Raw genomic sequence first — 13,362 nt, forward strand, 5'->3', positions numbered from 1 at the left:
CAGATATATATAAGCCCTAGTGTGGGTGGGTGAGTGGATGGGGCTGTATGCTCTAAAGACAAATTTTGAGACTTATCAGTTGGCTCTGGGCAGGCTCTGGCACTTGGGAAGTTGGAGTTTATTCATTTGCTTCTCCATGGTACACCTTGCCCTCTCAGTAAGGTGAAAAGTGCATTGCCAGCAGAGCTCACAGCCTCGCTCTAACCCGGGGGTTCTGTCCTCAGTTGTTCTGATCTTGGGCAAGTTGCTTTGCCCTCTGGACTTCAGTTTTCTCACCTGTGAAATAGGGTGATTGGAAGACAATCTCTAAGGTCTGTTTCATCTTTGAACTCCTGTGTTCTGTTTTCTAACCGACTGCATTTTCCTGGGTATGTCCCTCAGTGAAGAGTACTTATAAGGAGGGCTGCTAACTAGGTTTGCTCTGGGTGCCCTGGCCAGTCGCCCTTGCACTTGGCATCAGAGTTGATCTCTATGAGCAAAGTAGGCTCCAATCCAGACTTCACCTTGCTGGCTCCACACTGCCACTGGATCCTGCCAGCAGGACTGAAGGACTCTTCCAGCCACAAGGAAACTATTTTTGCTATTATTAATGGACATGGGTGTGTGAAAGGCATGTCCCCTGGGCATTTCATTGTGCCCACCTCAAAAAGTTCATCCTAGCTAAAAGTTCTGTGCAGAGAAATGCTGGCAGAAATGTATGGCAGAGCTCTAGCCCCCAGCTCCTGGCAAATCATCAACACCAGCAGCCTAAGAAGCTGAAAAATGTTGGGTATGTGGAGAAGGCAGGCCATGGCCATGGCATCCTGAAGCACACTTCCCTCCATGCCCAGCGTCATGCTGGGTGCTGGACACACAGTGATGACAGAGATGAGAAATGTGGTTCCTGCTTTTAAGGAGACCATAGGTTTCTAGTGCAGGCCTGAAGGTATTTAAAGCAACTTTATTACAGCTGTATCATAGAATATCACAGATATTCACCCAGAGATTATAATTATGATTTAAACAAGAGAAAGTCGTCATCAGATTCTAGATGAGAATGAGGGAACTTTTGAAATAACCGCTGGGAACTCCCTTAGAAGAGAGTGATTTAAAAGCATATGGATCTTGCCAATGGTGACCGCCATTCACAGGCAGACTCTGGAGGAGGGGACTTGATTGTGTTGGAAGTAGAGTCGGACCTAGGAGAAGATGTATTACAGGGAGACAAGGATATTGATTCTGAGCTGATCTCGTGGAAGTCTCCAGAAATAGTCTTCATGTAGATGCTCTGTTACTACACTATGCACCCAGCTGAGTGTGCAAATTAGAAGACCTAATTGCTAAGGTCATATTAATTTTCACTTTAGGCTTGTAGATTTTCACTGCCTAAACTATAGTTCTCTACAGCTTTCTGAGGCTACATTTTCTTCCTGGACTTACCTACAGAATAGTTCTAAAAGCAAAGGAAGCTTCTCTCTACCTCTAACATCAGCTGATCCATGCTTGGATAAGAATAAATGCCACATTTCAGCAACTTTGCAGGAGCTCCTCACCCACATCACAGTCCAATGAGGGTTGCTCTCTCTCTTATTTCCAGCTCTTCCTCTGGGATCAAGTCCTTCTGCAGTGCCTTGGAAGGGAAAAGAGAGTGTGAGGGTGAGGGCTATAAAGACCAGGCCTAGAGTATCTTACATCACTTCCACCCACATCACATTGCACAAAATGCACCCATATATGACCCCAATATACCAGAACCAGAGGTAAGGAAAATCTTCTCTTATTCATAAGAAAAGGAAACTGTGAGGAGTGGGGACACAGGACATTTACTCCTGTATACTCTTCTGTAATGCCAGCTTTTCTCCAGCACTTCCCCAATACATGGCCACAGTGCCCAAGCCTTTTCTGGCACTTGAGTACTGTGTGCTGGTTTAATATGGTTTGTAACAAACAAGCAGTCCCACAATCTCTCTGAGTATTGTTCAGCCACAGCTCCAATCTGCACTGATGTGTGCCACTAGGGTAACTGGAACATGAAAGGTCTTCGATTTCAAAGGCCCTGTCTAGCTCAGCTGGAGCTCCCCAGGGCCCCAAGATACCATAATTTCTGTGGCCACACTTTTCTGCAACAATGTTTTGGATACAAACCTGCCACTATCAGCTCCGTGCATCCCCCAGCATGTCTGTGCCCTAGAGGACATGGAGGAAAGACAAGTCAGATAGATGAGCCACCGTCCACTTGGAGGAACCTAAGAGTCATCTGGAAGTCACAGAATTCATAGCAAGAAGAGCAGAAGAAACTTAAAGAAGTTTGAACTGCAGTTTCTCCAGCTACTATAGTCAATCAAAGAGGAAGCAGGAGACACAGTTTTTTTGTGTTTTGGGATGGAAGAGTAAAGTTAGTTGTACCTCAAACTTGATAGAAGAAAAAACTCATTATCATAATTTGAACCCAGTAATTAATAATATAGGAAAAAGGATTTTGCCAAGCTGTCCTAGAGGAGAAGGGGAAGAAAATGTGTATTTCAGGCATAGGAATAGCACGTAGCATGGAATTATGAAGTAAACACATTCCTTATACCTCAGGAATAGTCTGGAAGTCAAACGTTAGACTATACATTCCCAAGGAATTTGAAGATCTTTGCATTGTCTTACTGGGTATAACTGGATTTTCAGAGTCATAAAGTCTGATTCATGATATTCCTTTGCAAAGTGGCTGTCCATGAGCCAACGTAAAGACAGAGTCCATTTTATAAAAATAGTGACCACAGGTTGATCTGACCTCAGAGAGGTTATGAAGGTGGTCTTTTGTTAAGTGGGTCATTACGACAAACACACAGCAAAGAGCCAGAAAGAAAGCTGAGTTTCCCTTGGTGTGAGAAGGTGGAGCATCTACCCATTCATTCACCAAAGAAAGAAAAACCTTTAGGACAGTGATTCAGGAAAATTCTACTGGGAAAGACCAAGACAATATCTGCGTCCGTGTGCTTTTCAAAATGGGGTTTTGAAAAGCTCTGTAAAATTGGAGTAATATATGTACCTACTCCTTAATGTTGCTTGAGGATTAATTAAAGCTATGTAATGCTAGGTGCCATTTATGGAGTACTGGCCCCTTTCTAGATGCAATTCTAATATGTGGCATATAACAAATACTCAATAAATTTCACATTATAATCATTGGTTAGATGCCATGCTCTTCTCAGGGAAGATCTGTTGTCAGTATCAAAGCCACCGTGAGGGATTTTTTCATAGCCCACCACACAAAATCACATTCAACAGTGAGAAATATTCACAGCATACTACAGGGACACAGCCACATCATTGTTTATAGTAGCACAATTCACAATAGCCAAACTGTGGAGCCAACCTAGATGTTCTTCAGTGGATGAATGGATAAAAAAAAATGTGGCATATATACACAATGGTATTCCTCAGCAATAAAAGAGAATAAAATCATGGCATTTGCAGGTAAATGGATGGTGTTGCAGAAGATAATGCTAAGTGAAGTTAGCCAATCCCCAAAAAAACAAATTCCAAATGTTTTCTCTGATATAAGGAGACTGACTCATAGTGGGGTAGGGAGGGGGAGCATGGGAGGAATAGATGAATTCTAATTAGGGCAGAGGGGTGGGAGGGAAAGGGAGGGGGCAGGGGATTAGCAAGGATGGTGGAATGTGATGGACATCATTATCCAAAGTACATGTATGAAGACATGAATTGGTGTCAACATACTTTATATACAACAGAGGTATGAAAAATCGTGCTGTTTATGTGTAATAAGAATTGTAATGCATTCTGCTGTCGTTTATTTATTTAAAAATCAATTTTAAAAAAACCTACTCCAATTTTACAAATGAAGATACTGAGACTCAAAGAGCTTATTAAGTTGCTCAAGGTCACATGAGTAGATTTGTGGATCCATTTGACTTTTGCTACGTTTATTTTTAAGCTGTAGTGGGACTACTCCGGGGTAGTTTTGTGCTTCCCAGGGTGTGATCTCTTCAGCACCCCTGAGCTTTCCACAAGTCCCCTATCCTCTAGCTGGTAAGAACTCAACCCTCAACCAGTTCCTCAGCTCTTTGCAAGCTCCAGCAACTTGCCAATCTAGGGCTCCCGATCATTCTTTCCACAGGCTCTTGCTTGTCCAATCTCACATTCTGCATATACAAATCACTATCCTGGTGTCTTAAGGGGACATCATGTCAATTTCTAGGATTCATCTTTTCTGGCATTTTCCTGCACAAGTTTGAATTACCTGAATCCCTGCCCCCAATGACCTCTTACTTCGCATCATCAGATCCCCTAAGGCTGAGCCAGTCCCTGCCCCTGGGCCCACAGCTCATACATTGCCTGTTGGCACAAAGCTGGGTTGATGGCTGTGGGTTTACCTCATTGTTTTCCCTTCTTTTGGCGATTACATCCCTCGTTGACCTGCTGTGCTGTGTTGGACAATTGTTATTTTAAATGCTTCTTTCCATTTTCTAGTGATTTGTAATAGGAAAGTGTGTTTCTTCCTCATGACCACCTCAAGACAAGTCTCCCAATACATGACAATCTTGGTGGTGTTTTAAGGGAAAAAATAGCATATCTTAATGCAACATACACACTTGATGACATGAGGTAAAAATATAAACATTCTCACAAAGAATCTGAAAATATAGATATAAAATGTTTCTAGGTGGGTACGGTTGTATTCATTTTATTTTTTTCTTTTCAACTCTGATGGGAAATATACATGATTTAGATAACATGGTAAAGAAAATCTCATGGAAAAAAATTAATGATAAAATATACAGTTCTCACAAGCAGTATTAGAGCTAAAATACACCATCTGCATTCATCATTAAAGTTGAGTGGTGCCAATCAGAATCAGGGACGTGCTGCTGGCAACATGATGGTACTATTTATGTATTCTAGAATCACTTATTGCTGTTTCACTTAACCCAATTTTTTCTTTTTCTCAGACTGAAAAATTTGGGCCCAAACTGCTAATTGTTCCCAACAACTCCCTCAAATTCCTGCAATGCCTCTATCTTGCAAGACTTCTGCTTAAATTTCCCCTGGACCTATTTGCCCCTCTGAGTTAAAGAATGTTTCTGATTGTGCTAGCCACTTGTCTCATCATTTTTCTTTTATTCTTTCTTTCCGACAAGCCTGTTCTGAGGAATAAATTAACTAATTTCAGCTACTTATTTATCAGGTACTATATTTTTCATGAACTTTATCTGAGTTGATCTTCAGAATAAACCTGCCAAGTACTTTTAATTCACATTGACAGGTGTAGAAATCAAGTGTCAGAGGTAAAAGGACTTGCCCAAGATTGTCAAACTAATTAAATGATCCATCCAGGACTGCACCCTGGACTTAGATGTACTTTCCAATGTTCTGAAAGACTATTATTTAGGAATTAAGTAGAATTTCACTCTCTTTGCTTCCCCCTCCCAATCTCCATCAAAGTTTTGGAACACGCTGGTTACTTTATAAAGAAAAAAAAATGTAATTCTACCCTCTTCAAACCACATACCTGGGTATTACCCTGCATAGTATAAAAACCAAAAAAAAGAGTGTTCAGCTTGGTTCCTGAGCCAATATTCAGATTTACGAGGTTATTTTTACTTTGGTTTTATCTCTCCTCTGCTTCTGCAATACTTAGTTGGTTCATTACATATTCTTTCATTTAAAGACATTTCTGTACTAAGTGATAACGCTTGAGAACCTGGTTATGCAGTGGTACGTAACCCTCAAATCCTGCCTCCAAAGGGCTCAGAGTTGAACACCCTGTACATGGAGTACTAAGTCTGATGCTACAGATTTCTTCCAGCAAGATCAAAGGAAGTCAGCATGCCTTGTCTTGAAGGGTCACAGAAAGCTCTGGAAGGGGTGGCAACTGAACCAAGTTGAAAGTGGGCATAAATCATTCAAAGAGGGGGAAGCATCTCAGCCTCAAGGGACGGGAAAGCTAAAGAGCACAGAGCAAGGATCCTGTGTGCAGAGCTGTAGGAACAGAAAAGGGGGTGGGTCACGGGCCGAGGGAGAAGAGAGACAGACACTCTGCCTCTTCCTGCTGCCAAGCCCCTCTCCCAGCCTCTCTTGGCCCAGCCCAGTGTAGGAAGCCATTTTGCAGGTTGCCATCAGGAGCAACTTTGCCTGCTCTAAAGACATGGGCTCTCCTATGCCACAAAGCAGGTCAGCCAGTGGATGCGAAGGTCAGAAAATGACTTTCTGTCAACATTCGTCCCCACTCCATGGCCCTCCACCCCCACAACATTAACAAGAAAATAAGAACGCCTGCCCAGCTGTCCTGCTCCATGTCCCGAGTAAATTATCTTTCACTAAGGATCTGTAATTGTTCTTCACTGAGCCGTGACCTAAATTTAGTGGTGCTGAGGAGTGAGCCCTCGCCAACAGGATTTCCCTGAGAACGCGATGAAGTTCCTGTATCAATTCAATTCATCAACTAGAAAGAGAACAAGCAGCCAGGCTTTGTTTGTTTGTTTGTTTTTCCTTTATTCTTCACTGAATCGTTTGTTTAGTTTCACCAAAGTTTTTCTAGGATCCAGTCTGAGACTCAGTAAGGAAAAGAGACAGCACGGCTCATTCAAATATTTCCCGCAGCAGTAACTCCGAGGCAGAAACCAAATCACATTAAGTGGATCTGACTTTCCCGCCATTAAGGACCCTGGGTTTACCCACCGGATTCAGCCAGAGGAGAAGAAATGCCCTCAATGTGGGAAGGGTAACTTGGGGTGAAATGAAGAGAAGTCAACTTGGTAAAGGAAGAGGAGAAGGGAGGAGGAAAGAAAACTAAAACACCATAACAAACAAAATACAAAGGTGGTAAAAGTCCCCAGTGGAAGTGCCTGTGTAATAAAGCTCATGGGAAGGAAGGGGACTAATGGAAACACTTCCTTCTTCCAAAACACCTTTATAATGACAAACTAGCTGGGGGCCAGAAAGGGGAAGTGATTTTCCTGGAAACGCACAGTTTCTAAATAACTGAGCCAAAATGTAATCCATTTTTTCTGACTCCAAGTTCAATGTTCCTTTACCCCAATACTCATTCTTGCCTTTTGATGGTGCAGCCTGCTGACAAGGGATGACCAAACATGTCTTGGAACTTCATAGGCTGAGATCCATACGGTCTGAAACAGCTCTCAACACCATCCCTCATATTATGATAGCAGTCCCCCCAAAAGAATCACTCATGTCTGCACCTTCAGATGGCTGAAGTGTTACCACTAGGTAGTCCATGGCCCCTAATGTGAACAGGTATGACAGGCCACAATACACCCTGGAGAAGGCTGATCTTTAACTGGGAGGCTAAAGGATGCATACAGCTGGAGAATAATTGTGATTGACATCATGATGTCACTGATATAATCTCATTGGCATTTCATGGCAAATTTGTGAGGTAGACTGAGCAAGTCACATGCTCTAGATTATACAAATGAAAGAAACTGAAGTTGAGAGGTTTGGGTCATTGACTCAAGGTCACAAAGATAGTGAGTGGCGGAACCCAGTATAAAGGTCAGGGTGTATGGCTCCTTGGGTAGTGTTTTTCCCATCCACTGTAATAAGTGTCAAGGCTCTGCTTTTAAGACTACAGAAGTCTTATGTCAAATGATGACGGAAGCAGGGACCTTGGCATCTGAAAGTGGATCTCCTTGGGAAGAGGCATCACACTCTCTTAGAATAAAAGTCTCCTACTGTGAGTCACATTTAGAGTCTCATCTCCTTACATGATGGGGACAACATTAGCCGAGCCACTCATCCCATTTGACATTCATTTTGGATTCTTCAGAGTAGAAGGTGCAGTTGTACAGATATGAATTCTTATTGTCTACTGTACTTGACAACCACCCAGAGTGGCCCATGACACTTTATAGATAAAAGTGACTTTCAGATATAAAGTGCTTCACAAATCCCAGAATGCTCTTAGTGCCTGATGGCCCAGGCATGTGTGCACACACACTGTCCCAGGCGACCCTTCAACCCCCACCTATGGACAGGCACTCCTTCCTCCCAGGCCACACACGAGGCAACTGCAGAGTAATATTTTTACCCTGCAAGCGTTTAAGGGAGAAAAGTTGAGCTTGGGCACGTTAAGGGATTCTGGCCCAAAGTCAATATAGTGTAGATTCGCTTTGGACTTAGAGCAAAGTCTTTTGTCTCTTGAGCAAGATACAGACTCAAAAACCTTTCAGGCTCATGTTAGCAGATGGGGAACTTAAATGAATGAAGCAAGCTGGAATAAGAAGCCACGTGGCTTAGTGTCGGGGAAGGAGTAGGGCCTGGTGAGGCCTGTAGAAAACTGGAGCAAGCATGGTTCAGTGAAGAGAGCAGCAGCAAGTCAGCTTCATCTGATTGTTGCCAGGCAACATGAAGCCCAGGGTTTTTAGAACTTTGTTTAAAAAATAGAAACCAGAAACCTGTATTTTTATGCAAATTACCCAATTTGAAAACAATGGTGATTAACTCAAATATGACATTCTTTATTGGATCAACACTATCCTGGTTCTCATGCTCTGTAAACAGTTTGCTTCCTGCAGGCACACACTGTTTTAAACTATAACTACTCAGGTATGCAAAGGAAAGCTCTGGGGTGTCACCAGCAGAGTGACTGTGAGCACATTCTCCAGAACCAAGATTCAGATCCTGGTTCTGTCATTAACCAGCTAACTAAACTTGGACACGCCACTTTGCTTCTCCAATCCTCAGTTTCTTTGCCTGTAAAGTGGGAGTAATCATGATGCACACCTTTCTCAGCTATTGTGACCATCTAACAAGGGGACATATGTACAACACTTACAAATAGCTCCTGACCCACCGTGACAGCTCTGTGGCCATCAGGACTTATCAGCACATCCACCCCAGGATGAGCACCCCTGGAACGTCTTTCTCTACACAGCAACTCAATCATGCTGAAGTAGCTAATGTTCATGTCCCATTATCTTATTCCTCCTGGTTAGATTAGCCTGAAGTTACTCTGCTTATTGTGACCTTGAAAAAGACAAAGCAAGTCCAAACACTTCCCCAGGGATCTAGCAGTCTAACTGGGATTGATCACCCAATTTCCCCTAGACCCCAGCCAGCGCTTCTCTATTCACAGCTGTGCTGAAGAGCTTCCTTCCTGGCTTGTGTCTCCTAAAAGGGGGAACTCTTGCAAGGTCTCTAAGAGGAAGGAAAGGGGGCCTTTTTAATTAGCTTTCTCTTTTGAATGACACCATCACAGATCTGATTCATTTCCATGAATTGAAAAAAAAAAAAAAAGCAGGGTAGGTGGTCAGTCTCTGTGAGGAATGAATGAGACTACCAGGGTAGCCCAGATGAGAGGAAAGCTGAAGTTGGAGAAAACAGCCATGTGAACTTGGCCGTCCACCACCACCCACGTGCACGCCAGGAGATGAGGTCAAAATCTAAATTTAAAATGGAGGCGGCGAAAGGTCTGTTTCCATGGTTGGCAGCCGGAAACCAGAAGAGAGATGGAAATAGTCCAGTCCTCGGTGTTCTAGAATGAACCAACTGGCATATCCAGAAACTTGCCACAAAGGGTCTCCTGTTGGCAAACTTATTTCTGACTATGACAGTCCACTAGTCGGAGGGTGACACCTTGGGGTGTGTGTGTGTGTGTGTGTGTGTGTGTAAAGTGACATACACATGTGAAATTTCACAAACTTGAGGCAGACTATCAAATGTATAATGGCCTTCTATAAATGTCTACTCTGTGATAAACCAGTGTGTCCCTTTGGAGAATGAAAAATAACTAGAAGCCCACAGAGCCAAGAGGCCATCATTTATCCAGTACCTTCCATGTTGCAGGCATATATATTCAAGCTCTTAATACAATCGTTTATCTGTTCTCATAGTAGTCATCTGAGGCAGACGTTATCAAGTCCACAGTGTAGATACAGACTGGCCTGCAGAAGTCTTCTTTTGCCTTAGCTGTACAACTGCGGAATGAAATTTTAAGTTAGGTTTGACATATTTAAAAGCCCATGCACAGTTGGGTGCGCTGATACATGCCTGTAATCCCATCAACCCTAGAGGCTGACGCAGGAGGATGGCAACTTTGAGTCCAGCCTGGGCATCTTTGAGAGACTGTGATTCAATATAAAAAAAATTAAAAGGGCTGGAGATGCATCTCAGTGGTAGAGTGCCTCTGGATTGAATCTCCACCACAAAAAAAGGGAAGAAAAAAATCCTATATTTTCTTTTAAGTCCCTCACAATACTTCCAAAAGAATTACATGAAAAAAATAAGTTTTTGCTTATAGATTCCAAATAAAGGCACTGCTATCCAAATAGTTTCTTACATACAATATATCTCTCCTTCAATACATCCCCCACTCTGTGGCCAGAATGTTCTACCCCTAATGGTATTTGTCCTGAAATATTTGACTTCTCAAAAAAAAAAATTCAATAGCTCCCCATCACCCATCATGTAATAGTACCTTAGCAAGACCCTTCTCAACCTTTTGCCAGCCTACTTCTATAAGCTCATCTTCTACACTAAAATGTTGCCTGTATCAAAGATACACAAGGTCATTAACCTTTGCCCAAAATACCATCCACCTTCATTCTATTGAATTTGTTTACTTCTGCTGAGAAAGTTGTAGTGAATTTTCAGGATCTAATTAAAAATCTGGTCTGAGTCAAGGTTTCAGTGACCTCCATCCCTATCCAGATGTCACCCTTCCCACTCCTGTGATCCCACAGAGGATCAGCTGCCAGTGGACATGCTCTGTTATTGGTAGGAGCGGCTTTTCTGAAAGCTGATGAACTTCTTCATGCCTTGGCCACAGTAGTCCTCACTGATACCCAGCCCAGCACTGACTCGCGATGTCAGCAAACTTATCTGGTATGTGTGTGTGTGGGAGTAACATAGGAAAGAAGGGAGGGAGAGAAGGAAAGAAGGAAGGAAGGAAGGAAGGAAGGAAGGAAGGAAGGAAGGAAGGAAGGAAGGAAGGAAGGAAGGAAGGAAGGAAGGAAGGAATTTTGATTCTATTTTTATAAGTAAAAGAGACATAAAAATAATTGCTCGGAGTAAAAGTCTTCAGTATTTCGATCCAGAAAAATGATTCCTAGTCCAGTTTCCACCATTGGATGATATCTCATAGTGTGCATATATATATGCACTCAATTTCCCTAAACTGACCAAAGTCCATTGCCTGCCTCTAAATGTTTTCACGCTACAGAGCCTGGTTCCTGTTGATTCTGCGAATGCTGATTTTATCCTGCTAAACTGAACTCAATTCTGGCAACAGGGAAGCCAACTCATGTGAGACTGGATGGTTCTTCTGAACATTATTTGCTCTGCTGTCAGTCTGTGTTCTTGCTTTTTGTGCTTGTGCAATTCCAAAGCCTTCCCGCACCCCACTTGGAAGACAAATGTCCCTCTGGGTCAACAGGGGTCACTGTTGAGCAATACAAACATGCCTCCGTGACCCCATCCTTCTGATGTTGAAAATCCTGGTGGGTCAGAAGACCCACCCTCTGTTCAGTCTTCTGCCTCCAAGTAAGTAAGTTAAACTTCTAACTAGGGTTATAACCAGAGACCTGATGGTGTGCCCAAGGGGCAAAGAAACTACAACTCTTTCCATTTGTGGGAAACGCACTGGATGTTTGCAGGATGGCATTGTGCAGCAGGGGCTGATTCCTGGCTATTGTCAGAGGTCCCTGCTTTATGTGCCTTCAGCCTCCCTAACCAATTGCCACTAGCACAATGGGCTCAAGCCACAGGTGCCAACCCAGCAAGCCGGAACAGGAGGGGAAAAGGTTGCAGGTTACTGAAAGACCTGATTACTGGTTTTGTAACAACAACCAACGTTTAGTGCCACTCTGCCAAACCCTCTGTGCGTATGATTGCATTTAATTCTCATGTATGTCAAATGGCTTAAGTAATATTTTGATTCTTGCTTTATAGATGGGAAATGGAAACACTGAAAGGTTAAGCTACTTGCTCAACATCACACAGCTGGAATGTTGTGGAACCAGAATTCAAACTTAAGGAGGGTTGGCCCGAGCTCCTACATGCTCAACCTCCTCACATACTGCCTCTCTCCATGTCAAGCTCATACTTATGACACTGCAAGTAGAAATAGTGCACTGATATCAACTATATTTTAGTCACAAAATGTCACCTGCAAAATCACTGGAAAACTTGGCAGAGGAGTAGCTCTGACACATGTACAATAAAACAGGGCACATTCACAAAAGCTCCCAGCTCTGCCTCCATATTCAAGAAAGCAAAGCCCACTCATGCTTTCCCTTTAAACTAGGTTTCCCCGTGGCTTGACTGTGCGTATTAACCATTTCCAAGCCTTTCTCACCTGCTCAAAGGATATTTCTAAGGGTCTACAGGAAATGCATACAACTCAATCACTCACTTGTTCATTTAACATTTGAGCACCTGTTCTTTCCCCTGGGTTTTTAAGAAAGAAGATCTTGTTGTTATAAAAATATTCTCAACAGTAAACGGAAGAAGACGATGCAGGAAGGGATGAGGGTAAATAATCAGGTAGCTAGAACCTTCCCTTTCCTAAGCTTCTGAAATGCCAGTTCCTGACAATGTCAGTGAGGATGCTAACAGGTGCCCTTGTTGAGTGACACCACTTGAGAGGCTGTATCATCTGCAACGGAGAGGGTTTAAATCCTGGCTTTGTCCCCTGAATGAGCTACTAAAGCATTTTGAGCCTCAGCGTTTTCATCTGTTAAGTGGGGATAAGAGGACAGTTTGAAAGATAAAACTAATTAATGTACATGAAACACTTAGAACACTGCTTGTTACTGGTAAAGAATTTAATGTTAGCTATTACTATTGCTCAAACTTTGCATCATGTGCTTAATTGGCATCATCTTTTTTTCCTGACAGTGCATATTATGTACTATTTTTTAAAAATGGATTTTATTGTTTAAAGCACTATAGTTTCACATACACACACACAAAAAAAAAAAAAAAACTGGCGGAAGATTTAGGAATTCCCCATATACTCCCTACTCTGTATAGGGAGTATATGGGGAATTACCTCTCTTGTCAATATCCCCACCAAAGTGGGAAATTTGTTACCATTGATGAATCATTATATTATAATGACATGTATCCATCATTATAATATCAAAAAGATTATTTTTACTATCCTAAAAATCGGTGTTCTACCAATGTGTGAGAACAGAATACATATGCAGATTGGTCTCTTTTTCATTTGGTAATAAACATCTAAGTTTTCTTCATACTTGTTCATGGATTTATAGCTCATTTCTTTTTTAATGCTGAGTAGTGTCTTATCTGACATGCCACAGCTTATTTAACCATTCAACTTCAAAGGACATCTTGTTTGCTTCCAAGTTTTGGCAGTTATGACCAAGGCTCCTGTAAACATCTATGTGC

Source organism: Marmota marmota, unplaced genomic scaffold (assembly GCF_001458135.2).
Source record: "Marmota marmota marmota unplaced genomic scaffold, marMar, whole genome shotgun sequence".
Lineage (NCBI taxonomy): Eukaryota > Metazoa > Chordata > Mammalia > Rodentia > Sciuridae > Marmota > Marmota marmota.